The sequence below is a fragment of the Adiantum capillus-veneris genome, chromosome 8 (assembly GCF_014529385.1).
Source record: "Adiantum capillus-veneris isolate H3 chromosome 8, ASM1452938v2, whole genome shotgun sequence".
NCBI lineage: Eukaryota > Viridiplantae > Streptophyta > Polypodiopsida > Polypodiales > Pteridaceae > Adiantum > Adiantum capillus-veneris.
In genome coordinates this window covers 151,984,054-151,996,662 of record NC_140938.1, presented here as the reverse complement: position 1 = coordinate 151,996,662, position 12,609 = coordinate 151,984,054, and the positions used below count along the sequence as shown (strand labels likewise).

Below are 12,609 nucleotides of genomic sequence, written 5' to 3'. Positions count from 1 at the left end.
GTCTCCTTTATTTCATTATTTGAGTCATGGGCCGAGCTTGTCGGTCCCGTTAGATGATTTATTGCACATGGATTGTATTTGGGAGGTTCTCCTCAACTTTATTATTTTTAGGGTTATGGTTAGGGATGGTTGCCCAAGTGTGTACTCCCATGTGTTAATAGGGTTAAGACCTATAAAAGGGTCATTTTAACCTAAAACCCCTCATTCTCTCAAGTGCTAATACAAGGTGCTCTTGCTCCTCCTCTCCTTCTCTACTTGCGTTTGTGTATCCGTGTGTGTGAGTGTGTGTGTGTGTGTGTGTGTGTGTGTGTGTGTGTGTGTGTGTATGTGAGAGAGAGTGTCTGTATGCGGTTGAGCTCTTGCGGCGGCGCAAGCGACGAAGGCGAGGCGGTTGAGCGGCGACGACGCAAGCTTCTTCTTCATCGTGGACGCGGGAATCCCTCATCCATGGCGGTGCAGGAAGGTGAGTGACACATTTGTCCTTCTATATTGAGCTTGTCTACCCGATTGTGTTGTTCGAGCTTCCGTGGCTCGCTCACGGCGCAACATCAAGTCCCTTTTAAAGACACGTATGACAGAGCGTACACCTAAGTGCAAGTTTGCCCATGGTCAGCTATGTCAATGACTATATGTATGTCGATCTCTTAGCTTCTACTGATGGATTGCAAGAGCTTCATACGTTGTACACATGGACTGTATTCAATAAGAGTGGCCCAGTGTTTCCCTGGGCTCATAGGTACAAGATCGTAACAGGTGTGGTGGCTACAGTTTTGGCATACTTGCATGAGGAATGTGAGCAACAAGTAGTGCATAGAGATGTGAAAGCAAGCAACATAATGCTAGATGCAAGGTTCAATGCAAGGCTGGGGGATTTTGGCATTGCTAAAGTGGCATACCATAACAAGAGCCCCGATGCTACATTAGTTGTAGGGACAATGGGGTATTTGGCCCCAGAGTATATACACACGGGAAAGGCGTCGGAGAAGAAAGATGTGTTTAGCTATGGTGTGGTGGTGCTAGAAGTGGCATGTGGGTGGCGGCCCTTGGAGACGGATGTGCCATCGAAGGAAAATGTGCTCGTGGATTGGGTGTGGGGATTGGATGTACTTTTTAAACATTTCTAGCGCCTTGGCTAGCCTTGTTAGCCTATCTTAATGCAAAACCAGGTGTCTCTTGCTCCCAACTTGTGTCTCTTTACTTGTATAATGTACTGAGCAATGAGCACTCTTTTCAATTTTTGGTGTTTGTTGAAAAATTACGTTTCCATCAACTTATTAAGCACACAAGAAAGCACCGACCACGCACGCAAGCAATACGTATTTGCTTGAAACATGTGTCAAATGTGATTATTTGAAGCTCTTAGAGTCCAAAAATGTATAATTTAAGTCATTTTTAGGCCCCCCCCCGGCCTTCTCCTCGTTCCGCATGCCCGGTTAGAGGCAGCTGACAAGCGGCTGAGTGGGGATTTTGATAAGCAAGAGATGGAGAGGTTGCTGAAAGTCGGGCTGTTGTGTTCTCATCCGGACGACCCGGTTTCAAGGCACACCGTTGGGCAAGTGCTGCAGATTCTGGCCGGAGCGGCTTGCCTTCCAAAAGTGACCCTCTTCAAGTCCACTCCCTCCTTTGCCCTCCTCATCTTGGATGTCAGCCTCCAAGACATCATCTGAGAGGTTGGCCGTAGCGCAAGATCGTCCAGCCCCTATGAATCCTTTTGATTGCTGTCATCATGTCATGGTTTGTCTAGAGAGTTGGGAGGAGGCGGCTGAGGTTGAGGGCAGCAAGAATTGCAGAGGAGGGCCGGAAAGTCTCAATCAATGTGATAGAACACACCATGATCTATCAAGCTAATGGGTCAAGGCGGCAGATCATGGGATACATACACATTGAAAATGCAATGTATTATGATGATGAATGGGCGGTGTATAAGAGAAGTGGATATGTGAATATGCGATCGTGTACCAGTGGCGCTTTTGCACTACAAGCTTGTTGTAGCTCTCTTCTAGGACAATCTTTATCCATGCGAGACACCAGAATAGGTTTGGTCATGGAGTGTGTGTAGAAATATGAAAAATACAGACAGAGCGCTGCTGCGCGTAGAGAGAGAGAGAGAGAGAGAGAGAGAGAGAGAGAGACAGAACGCTTTTTTTCGATTAGTTGTGTCTGTTAATGTATACACGTTCGATGTGCCTTTTGGCTTTCATTTTTTATTATCTGTTAATACTAAAATTAGATGCCAGTTGTCATTTTGATTCTTCACGCCCCCTTGACAAGGGCATCCTCTGTTGTGAGAGCTCTGAGTAAGCCCACTTGTTCTGAGCATTCTTTGTGTTTGTCAGCTGGTAGAGCTTTAGTTAGGAAGTCAGCCCACATCGTTTGTGTAGATGTGTGCTCCAACTCAAGCTTCTTAGATTCCACCAGTTCTCGTATAAAGTGGTACTTTAGATCCACGTGCTTTGTCTTTTCCGAATGCTTCGGGTTGCTAGCTAAGAAAATACATGACATGTTATCACAATAAATCTTTAAGGATGGTTTAGGAATTAGCTTTAGTTCTTCGATGACGGATTGTAACCATAGTCCTTCTTTAGCAGCTAGTGCAACAGCTACAAACTCAGCTTCAGCGGTTGAAAGTGTTACCGAAGGTTGCCTTTTGGATTGCCAAGTTATGGCGCCCCCTGCGAGAGTAAACACAAATCCAGCAGTAGATCTGCGGGTATCTGATTCCCCCCCCCCAATCCGAGTCAGACCATCCAAGAAGAGGGGTGGATTGACTCGTAGATTGAGAGGAAAACTTGATCCCATAGTTTGTAGTGTGTTTTAAATAGCGAACAACGCGAATTAATGATTTCCAATGCGCCATACCGGGATTGTGCATAAAGCGGGACAAAAAATTGCATGCATAACATATATCTGGTCTAGTACCAGTAACTAAGTACCGCATTTTACCAATTAGAGGCCGGAATGGAAATTGTGACATATACTCTATTTCATGTGCGTTTGTTGGGCAATCTTTTATCGAAAGCTTACATGTCACAGGCAAAGGTGAAACTGCGGGTTTGATATGAGAAAAACCAAATTCTTTTAACATTGACTCAATATAAGATGATTGATGTACAATTATAGTTTGATTAGCACGGTCACGGATGATCTGCAATCCTAAAAAGTATGTCAAATTGCCTAAAATGGTGATGGGAAATGCGGATTGTAGTTCTTTTACAGCATGATCAATGACTGCTCGGGTTGAACCTAGCATAGGGATGTCATCAACATAGAGTGCAACAATCAAAATGCTATCACGTGTGTGCCTAATGTACACATTGGATTCAGAATTAAGCCGATGGTAACCATGGGAAAGCATAAACTCATTAAACTTGTGAAACCATAGCCGTGGTGATTGTTTTAATCCGTAGAGGGAACGACGGAGTCTGCACACAAAGCTAGGAGCCGTCTCTGACACAAAGTAGGGTGGTTTTTCCATATACAGCTCTTCCGGTAACTCACCATGAAGAAAGGCAGTCTGCACATCAAGATGGAAAAGCTCCAGATCGAGAGCAGCTGCAAGAGCAAGGAGCAGTCGAAAAGAAGACATGCGTAGTACTGGCGAGAATGTATCACCATAGTCTAGTCCAGCAACTTGACTAAAACCTCGAGCTACAAGTCGGGCTTTATATCGTGCTACTGAGCCATCGGGGTGAAGTTTGCGACGCAAGACCCACTTGCATGAAATAGGCTTGCGTGCAGGTGGCAATGGAACCAAGGACCATGTGCTGTTTTTATGCAGCGCATCAAGCTCATCTTGCATGGCTTGACGCCATTTGGTTGCGTAGGGTCCGGCGAGTGCATCTTCCACAGTTTGCGGGTCAAAATTACCATCAGCATGCGGCTCAGGTAAAGTGAAGGCAGAGCCGTTGAAATTGTCATCATTAAAGGAAGACACAAGGTTTGCAAGAGGCGGATCTGATTCCTTATAGATATCAGCCAGAGAACGAGTACGTTGTTGAGGTTGCGGAGGTGTCAAAGAGGAAGTTGTAGAAGGGGATACGTTTGGCAAGTTGGGCCACGTGTTGGGGCAATCAAAAGATGGAGGTTCAGCTGAAGAGTCGGGTTGTGATTCAGTTGTTGCAGAAGCGGGCTCCTGGTCCAATGAATCCCACTGAATGGCCAGCGGTTTGTAAGTAGTTTTCTTTCGGGTTGTGGAAGATGGGCCAGCAGTTAGTGAAGGGGGAAGTCTGCGCACTGAACGAGGTCCGGTAGGATCCCATGGAGGATAGGAGGGTGCAGTGGAGTCGCGATAATCAAGCCGAGTAAATGAGCGAGTGTGCCGAGCAGTGCCATGGCTGGCTGAGGTTCGTGAGGGAACAGTGGGTGTGACTGGCTGAACTGGAGGTGCTTTCGCCACAGGGATAAAGGGTGGGTTGCGAGCTTGAGCAGGAATGAGTGGAGCTGCTGGTGCAGCGAGAGCAGGTGCAGGATCAGGTGGTGCGCGCCACGAACCAGTGGATTTTGTGGTAGCTTTGGAGGACATGGAAGGAGAGGATGAGGCAGCTACACGAGGTCCAGCGGCGGCGACGGACAGTAAGGAGTCTTCATCAAAGATGAGGCTGCGGCTATAGAAGAAGTTCCGTTTTCCAATATCATATAGGCGATAGCCCTTGATGCCGTAGGGTTCGCCATAGCCGACGAATATGGCTTTTATTGCATGGTCGCTAAGCTTATGTCGTTGTGTTGGCGGAACATGAGCATAAGCGGTACAGCCGAAGATGCGTAGGATGGCAAAATCAGGCTTCTGGCCATACCATAAGGTGTATGGGATATTGTTGGTACTACGTGTGTATACACGATTTTGGAGGTAGCAAGAAGTCGCAACCGCTTCTTCCCAAAAGGGGGGAGGCAGGCCAGCAATCTTAAGCATGCTCTTGGCCATGTTCATTAGAGTGCGGTTCATTCTCTCAGCTATGCCATTCTGCTGAGGGTTGTGAGGTACAGTAAGCCTTTGGCAAATTCCATGTTGTTGGCAATAGGACTGAAATATATGTGACGTATATTCACCTCCATTGTCGGTTTGAAGGGCTCGTAAGGGTAAGCCTGTGTGAGCGGTCACAGTGGTGTGATAGGATTGAAAAGCTTTCAGCACAGTTTGGCCACTTTTATTCGGGATAAAGGCTACCATAGTATACTTTGTAAAGTCATCTATAAAAGTAATGAAGTAGCTGTGTCGGGTTAGGGATATGACTGGTAGTGGTCCGCACAAATCAGAATGAACAAGCTCTAAGGGTTGGCTTGTGGAGGTTGTGCTGGTTGGGTATTTCTTATTAGCTAGTTTCCCATATATGCATCCTTCACACAGATCTAGGCGACTTTTCCTTGGTAATGCATAATGATTTACTAAGTTGCGGTTGGCTATTGTTTGCATTGTGGCTAAGTTAAGGTGCCCTAAACGATAATGCCATAGTAGCGTACTATAGTCGGGGTTAGGGGTCAAAGAGGTACTGTGGCATTCTTCTGAAGGTTTTGTGTGTCCCAAAAGGTAAAGTTTTCCAATTTTGGGGCCTAGTACTTCATACCGACCACCGCGAGGAAGGTGATGTTTGATTGTACAATGGTTAGCTCCAAACTCGACCTTAGTGCCGGTTTGTGCAATCTGGCTGACAGAGATCAGATTTTTAGCGATATGGGGAACATAGTATACTTTGTCAACAGCCACTACATTGCCATCAGATAGCATAATGTGTGTTGTTCCTACTCCTAAGGCTTGTTGAGTGCTATTATTCCCAAAGCGAACTTCAAAGGATTTAGTCAATGGTTTATAATTTCTCAAGTCCTCACGGCTGGATGTTAAATTACATGTAGCGCCAGAGTCTAAAATCCAAGAGGTGGTAGGTATATTGTAAGGTAGAGGTTCTGATATATGTGAGGCCATGAGACATAAAAGGATGTCCTCCTGAGAAGATTGAGAAGACGCTTCAAAGTCATCCAAGTCGGATTCCTCATCCGAGGCGGAGTTTGAGACGTAATTTGCATGGTTCCTTCGTGGACGACCATGTTGTTTCCAGCAATTCCGATCATCATGACCAGTAACTTTGCAGCCATTACAATATGGTTTAGGAAAACGGAAAGGTTGTCGGGATGTACTTGGTCTATTAGACCGTGAGGACGGATGTGATGAGGATCTAGGTCGCCAGTTTGATGAAGACGCACCTTGGAATTGTGTTCGGGTGGAAGAGGGTCTAAATTTGCGCCCTCGAGAGGGCATATTACGGGAATACATGGCAATGTTGGTGGATGTTGAAGAGGCATTTGGAACTATGGTGCGTCGCATCTCATATTCCTCAAGGATTGAAGGGATAAGAATGGGCAATGTGAGATTGGGTAAGTTGGTTTTAGTGGTTATAAAGGGCTGCCAACTAGGAGGCAAAGCAGCAAGAAGTAAGACAGCTTGGAATTCATCAGGAAGAACAAGACCAGAAATGATAAGATCATCCATGGCCAAACGCCTGAGGCGAATGAACTTATCAGCCTCACCATCTTCTTCCATTATCAATGTATTTAACTTTTTGTACAGATTTACCTGAGATGCCTTGTTCTTCCTTTCGTATGTAGCAATCAAGTAATCCCAGATTGCCTTTGCTGTGGTGAGTGTGCGTACCGTTTGCGTCTGCGCATCTTCCATATGAAGAAGCATTTCGAGCCTTGCTTTAAGGTCCTTCGCCATCCAATCAGCATGTGTAGGAGCCGTCGGGGCGGGGCACACAGAAGTGCCGTCAACTATTGCCATTAGATCCTGTGTTTGGAGGATCATTGCCATCTTTGTCTTCCATGGTTGAAAGTTAGTGTCCGTTAGCCTGTCAATCTTGTAGGAGCGACTCCCTTGCGCCATCAGATGAGGCTGTCCGGATCAGCAACACCAGAGGGAAGGGAACGCCGGTTAAGGTTCGTGGAGGGTCTGCGCGCCTCTCTAGCTCGATACCATGTAGAAATATGAAAAATACAGACAGAGCGCTGCTGCGCGTACACAGAGAGAGAGAGAGAGAGAGAGAGAGAGAGAGAGAGAGAGAGAGAGAGAGAGAGAGAGAGATAGACAGAACGCTTTTTTTCGATTAGTTGTGTCTGTTAATGTATACACGTTCGATGTGCCTTTTGGCTTTCATCTTTTATTATCTGTTAATACTAAAATTAGATGCCAGTTGTCATTTTGATTCTTCAGTGTGGGGCCTGTGGAGCTGGTTTGCACGGGGCAAGCGACTGCTTACTCTATTTTTGTTCATGTTGCACAGCGGCACATGCTTCGGCAATGCAAGGAGGAATGGCCACTCTGACAAGAAGGGTGGTCTTCTTCATGGGAGGAAGAAGTGAGACAACAAGAGCTTAATTTGTAAGAAACAAGATGAAGAAGTTCATGGATTGCAAAGATCTACTTCCATGAAAGAGTGCGGTACTTCTACATCGCCACCAACTTTGTTGCTGAAGACAATCGATGGAGAAGCGAGTTTGATGCTTCTACATGTCCAGATCGGGCTGGGCAAAAACCCAATGACAGGGGTGGTGGCCATCCATCACAGAAGAAAATTGCCCTATGTAGTACTTCATGTAGTGTGTCTACGTCCTTGCTGCCCATCAAGCATCAAAAGTGACTGCTGTCAGCAAGGCAACAAGACGAGGGAGAATGGTTGTCAAGGACCATTGCAGCAAGCAATGGCAGCTAGGGCAAGGCAAGTGTGTGGGTGGCAAGCCAATACGGGTTGGTTGCAAGGCAAGTACGTGCAATAGCCATAGTCGATGATGACTCGACGGTACACAAACGACATCATTTTCCTTCTATCTTTCTGGTGAGCTGTAATAGTATAAGCTAGGGATGGTTGGCAGGCGGTTTTGTAGGGTTCTGGCAAAGGCTGCAGGGATATGATTGGGTAGCTTGCTGAATGTTGCAGTAGGATCCGACAATATGGGCGGACTCAGTAGCTCATGAGTGTGAGGGAGCAGTTGCTTGGTGCCAAGACTTGCAGGGCACATGGAGTCGGCGTGTGGTCTCTCTTGAGTCGTACCTCACGTTGAAAACTACAGGGGCACACGCAAAGAGAGAGAGAGAGAGAGAGAGAGAGAGAGAGAGAGTATACATAGCATTAGGGTTCTCTTTATCCTTCGTTTTCTATTTCCGGCCGGAGGACGGGCTACCTACTAGTTGAAAGAACTTTGCAAAAGCGGTCATAAAAGAGGAGTTGGATAATTTGGAACTAAAAAGAGAAGGTAAAAAGAGAAGGATGAAGGCTCAAAGGTTCTAGTCAAGTGTCAGACTGGGTTTCATAGCAGTTGGTTTGTTTCTATTAAGGACAATGTTAACTAGTAGGGTACGTTCTTACTGTATATGTTTTGATTCGATTTCTCTCAAATTTGTGTAGCCAAAGGCTCTTCACTTTTTTTTGGCTAAAGTAAGACATGCAAGATTATTCTTGCTCCAACAACGGGCACAACAGTAGCAATGGCCACTATTGTTCTGATGTTGTAAGGCAAACCCGAGAAAGGTGGTCTGTGCTAAACCTTAGGCACAGTCACAGATCTGTATCTATCACTTTCTCATTTTAGAGTGCAGCTCTAAGGTGCGACCTTAGCTCTTGTTTTTTCTTGCACTTTTGTTTAATCTAAGCCAAATGTGCATGTGTCCCTTTCTTCTTTTTAAAACAGTATAGATGGAACAATACTAGAAGAATGATTAGAGGGGAATACTTGGGTCTATTTGCAAAAACTCAATTAATTAGCGATAAAGATTTCGTCTCGATCTTGCAAATTTTAAAAGGAAAAGCTCTTCCAACCCAGTTCACGCATATCAACCCCCTGTCGCGCATCCAGTCCCGGCTACAGACAGAGAACATCGTGCTTCCATGCCTCGTGCACCTCAGTGGCCCTTGCTTCTACTCGTCACCCTCATCGAAGACATGAGCGTTGTTCTGTCTGTAGCTAATAAAAGCAACAAAGAGAACGCATGATTTCACTGTTGCATCTGTGAGCCCGCATGGAGTGACACAGCACCTCACAGGGTTACGCAAGCATGTGACAGGGGGACGCAATCTATAAGGGGGATACACAAGCTCACCAAGGACGAGGGAGCATTGCTACGATTTATGTGTGCGCATTGAGCTGGATGGGGATGGAGCAGGTGTACTAAGGGTTGTCGCCTCGCCACACCCACCCACACACACACAACCTCTCCATCTATGCCCTGTATCCATGCACCTGCGCCATCTCTCTCTAGTTCTCTCCCCTTGTTGGCCTCTGTCTCTCCTCGGCGTGCGTCTCTAGTCCGCCTCCCACCTGCAGTCACGAGCAAATCCAACTTCTCATAGCACAAAAAATCGCCTAAACAATTTGACACACGTCATCTCTCTCTCTCTCTCTCTCTCTCTCTCTCTCTCTCTCTCTCTCTCTCTCTCTCTCTCTCCACGTGCTATGCCCATTGTTTTTCTTCCTCTAAGGCATACCAGCATCTCCACAGATTCCTATTAAAACAAACGAAAAAAAGATTATAGGGACTAGGTCCACCTACTCGGTCTATCGCCCTATTAAGGGGAATCTCCCCAGATTCGTCCCCCCCCCCCCTCTCTCCTCTCTCTTCCCTCGGCCGTCGCACCACCTGGTTCGCCATTCCTCCCCCGTGCGCCCCTGCACAACAACTGCTCAGCTCCATCCACAGTGAGGCCCAGCCCCCCGCCCTGCAACTTCTTGCGACTAATGCTCCCATTAGTCACCAACCGCTACCCTTGTCCCAAATGGCAAAAAAAACGGCCCTCGTGCAGATGTGAGCAGGCAGATCACCGGCGCGCCCAGCCCACCTTGCAGATTTCGCTGCTGTCCCAGCCTGAGGAGCAATGCCCTGCCTCTTCCCCAGGATCCGACAGAGGAAACAGACGGCATCCCATCCCATGCAGAGAAAATCTTTATCTCTCTCTCTCTCTCTCTCTCTCTCTCTCTCTCTCTCTCTCTCTCTCTCTCTCTCTCTGCGCTCGTCGACGCATGGCATGTCCATCCTCTCTCTCTCTCCACGTGCCATGAGTTGTTTTTTTCTCCTCAAGGCCCAACCGCATCTCTCCATATTCCAAGCAAACTAATGACTCCAAAATTGGGGACACCTAATAGGTAGAAAGTTACAAACTAGGTCACCAAGACTCATCATCATGTCTGAAGATTGACCAGGTCATCAACAAGGTTTGGCATGGGGCAAGGTTGCTGTTGCTGCATGCATTTTACTCATGAAGCTAACCTAACAAGTGATAATATCACAAGGCCTGCGAAGAGCAAGGGAAGATAAAGAGCATTATTGCAATCTGTAAGGAAAAAGATGAAATAGCATTAAAGAAAACATGTGGTAGCAATATCTGTATTATCAAATTTAAGGTATTTGCATCTCAAAAATGTCTTTAGATCTCAAAGTTGGGATATTTACATTTCAGAAATGCATTTCAATCTCAAAATTGGGATATTAACATCTCTAAAAAGTGAGAAAATCACGAGGCATGCCGATAGAAACATACTTGGAATCCACAAGAGAAGAGTACCAAGGCAAGACCAAAATCCAAAGAATGAGAATATAGCGTGTAATTATCACTGCATTCGAAAGAGGGATATTTAGAGTTGGGCTGCAGCAACGCTAAGCCTTTTTAAGTAACGATAGAATTCTCACCTGCATCCATATAGTCAAGACCAAAGATTTTGTTAGACTTGACTATGTATAGCAGGTGTCAAAGAACCTATCAGTTGTTTTCCATGTCAAACTTAAAAATTATCTCAAATAATTCCCAACTTTGCCCGAGCTGAATTTTTCCAAGAAAAATTACAAAATGATTTGAGAAGCCATTTTTTGCAACTACAACAATATTGTACGGACCAGAGTCGGGCCCTTCAGAAAGAGGGAAAAAAACTACTTAGTGGAGAGAATATTCTCATAGTTAACAACTTAGGAAAGCCAAAAAACTATGCCCATAATCAACGACTAAGGAGAGCCAAAGTTCTTTATAAAGCCAACATACTGCAAATCATTTAGGTTGAGGTCTGCCTACCTCAACCAAAAAGCCTAGATTAGCCGTACATTAAGCCGACTAGTTAGATCAAATACTCAAGCAATGCTAAAGTAAGAATCAGTAGAATATAGAAGTCTTATGCCAAAAAGTCACAAGACAGCTCTATAGCAAAAACCTTTTTCAATCGGTAAAGCAAATCAGAGCCAGTACGTACAACCATCCAAATACAATCAGCGGCCCAGATGTTTGTGAAGCCGCCCTTACACACCGCCTGATATGGCGCTTTTTAGTGCCAAAGAGAAGTGGACCAGCTATCCAAATTTGCTATACACGCTTAATCACCTAATATTATGCCCCAGGTTATGAGCATAGCATTAGTATTACTTAGGGCAAAGATGAAAGCAAAACAATCAGCCAAATGTACTCTAAACAGATGAGATCAATCTCGTATTTTGAGAATCAAAGTTAAGAGCCAATGAGGTAAGTAGCACTAATAGAGTTTAGTGAAAGCCATATCTAGTGCTACCAAACCCATATTTTTAGTAATATGTACTGTGTCGAAGCATTCCCAATTTTCACTACAAAGCCAGATCAGTTGTTCTTTGTCAAATATTGCATCCAGCCAGCCAGTCGATCAACATGAAGACGTGGATCTGAGGTAGCAAAGATAAAGGCAACCCCATCTTCTTTTGTGCGCATGATTGCATGCCCAGAAAATTAAACCTTTCTTTAATCATAAGGCACCTCAGTAGTATGCCAGATGCACAGTTTAAAAACCCATACCCATGGAAACTTTAAGCTGCAGTCAAAAATTAGTGCAAGCAGTTAACAGAGTAACTCAACTCCAACACTATAATGTTAAGAAGGGAGGAAAAAATCGCAAAGCAAAGGAAAGTAAGAAGGGGGCCAGAAAGTGATAGCGATGTGTGTGGGGAGAAGCGCGATGTCGACCTAGAAGAATGGCTAGCCAGAGGACAGGGTCTGCAAGAAGGCAATTGCTATGAGAGACAAAACCAGTGAGAATGTCACGAGGCATGAAGACCAAGGGAAGGTAAAGAGCATTATTGCAATCTGTAAGGAAAATGCCAGCTCTCTCTCTCTCTCTCTCTCTCTCTCTCTCTCTCTCTCTCTCTCTCTCTCTCTCTCTCTCTCTCTCTCTCTCTCTCTCTCTCTCTCTCTCTCTCTCTCTCTCTCTCTCTCTCTCTCTCTCTCTCTCTCTCTCTCTCTTTTGAACCAAAAAGTATCTATATTTCCATCATGAAAACCTGGAATATGTCATGTTTTACAAAACAAAGCCCCACTTTGGCTAAATGCAGGAGTTTGTGATGCAAAAATGTATAAAATTGCAATTGCCTTAGAAACCTTTAGCAACAGCGACATCCTAACTGTTGTGTGCATCCTTCCAGTGCAGAGATTAACGAGAATATCCTATCCCAAAACCCTTGATTGTTGCAAACCAAAGCATCTGAGTTAATCACGATCATCGTAAGAGCTACGATGACCTCCACTACCACCCCCACCATATTTACCCCCTGATTCACGATCATAAGGGCCTGACCGATCTTTGTACCCACCACCATCACTTCTTGAGGGGCCACCACTG

General features: G+C 45.5%; 1 pseudogene; it reads left to right on the top strand.

The window, feature by feature from the left end:
- The first annotated feature begins 605 nt into the window (after positions 1–605).
- LOC147453171 (L-type lectin-domain containing receptor kinase VIII.1 pseudogene) lies at positions 606–1,124 on the top strand (annotated as a pseudogene).
- The last annotated feature ends 11,485 nt before the right edge of the window (positions 1,125–12,609 follow it).